The following is a 1,561-nucleotide window of genomic DNA, read 5'->3' on the forward strand; positions in this document are numbered from 1 at the left end:
GTTATAATTGCATAAATATCTAGATATATTTTTATAACGCTTATTTTTAATGGTTGTTATTACACAAAAAGTAAAAAGTGAAACTTTGATGATGTTCAAGATGACTCAACCAATCCCACGTAGAAATTTTGAATAATTTAACACATATTCAACAAAGATTATCCTGATCATGTACTATTGCGGAATACATACACAATATAAGCTCCTCTACATTGATCATCAATATAGCAACATCAATAACAATAAAACATCAAGAGCATTCACACATTAACACAGTATGTAACCCGGGGAAAGCATCTCGCTAAAAACCCCACACTATCTGTATATTAATGATTGAGACCATGTAACATTAAAAAGTACAATGCTTATCACAAGCAATCTAGTACCAGCTCCACCTGTTACACACAATACAGCTCAGATCTGATCTCCAAATCTATTCCACTACTTTCTTGCCTCTCCAGCTCAATACCTGCTCAAGAACTAATGAGAATGGTTTACCAAACTCGTATTTCACCTGTAAAGAATCACTCACACTCTGTTGGACGTGAGCACAAGCTACAATTCTTGATATTGGCCAATTCATTGGCATAATCAATCCCTTTGATTGTGCAAATCATCATGCTCAACTATAGTCACAACTGATAGCAATCTGATCCTCTAACACCTGTCCCTGCTGAACTTAACATGAACTGAAATGCAACTGAGTTAACTGATGTATTCTATAGTTGCATTATGAGTTAATAACTTGTGAATTAATTAATAACTAATTCACCCAACTCATATCTAGTCTATTTGCCAGTCAGACTAAATACAACCAGTTTAACAAAGCTAAACTGAACACAACTTCATCAACTGCACCTCCAGTCCACTAAACTCAACTCACTTGAGTTCTAACTGAAGTCCTGCATGCAAATATTAGTCATCCCATAGGTAACCACGTATTTCCCTCTAGGATCTACATGTACCACATCTGTAGCTCATCCTGAAGTGCTTCAAGAGAATAAGATCAAGTTTATAGTCCAAATATTATTATGAGACAATAATATTTGACTTTTCTATTTTTGACAGCCAGTCTAAAAATAGACTTTGATCACTCACACTGTGATCACTCACACTGTGGTCACCCACACTATGATCACCCATACTGTGATCATCCACACTGTGATCAAAATAGAACTTGCGCCATAATTTGCCTGCGGGCCCACTTAGTGAAGGCAACTCTTTTCACTAAGCTCCATCATCTTGTTGCAATCTCAACACTCCCTCTCAACAAGATATGGATTATCAACAACCCCTATCCTGCCTCGTTGGTACTCGAATTTGCTCCTGGTGAGAGCCTTCGTCAGAATATCAACATCCTGATCCTCCATTGGAATGTATGAAAGCAACATGATCCTCCACTGCACACAATCTCTGATATGATGGTACCTGATGTCAATATGCTTAGATCTATCATGAAATACAGGATTAGCCGAGAGTTTAATGCAACTCTGGTTATCACAGTAAATCACAGTAGGATCCAAATGAGAACCAAACAAACCAACCAGGATCTTCCTCATCC

The sequence above is a fragment of the Pinus tabuliformis genome, chromosome 6 (genome assembly GCF_031772625.1).
Source record: "Pinus tabuliformis cultivar Carrire ecotype Pingquan chromosome 6, CPIR1, whole genome shotgun sequence".
NCBI lineage: Eukaryota > Viridiplantae > Streptophyta > Pinopsida > Pinales > Pinaceae > Pinus > Pinus tabuliformis.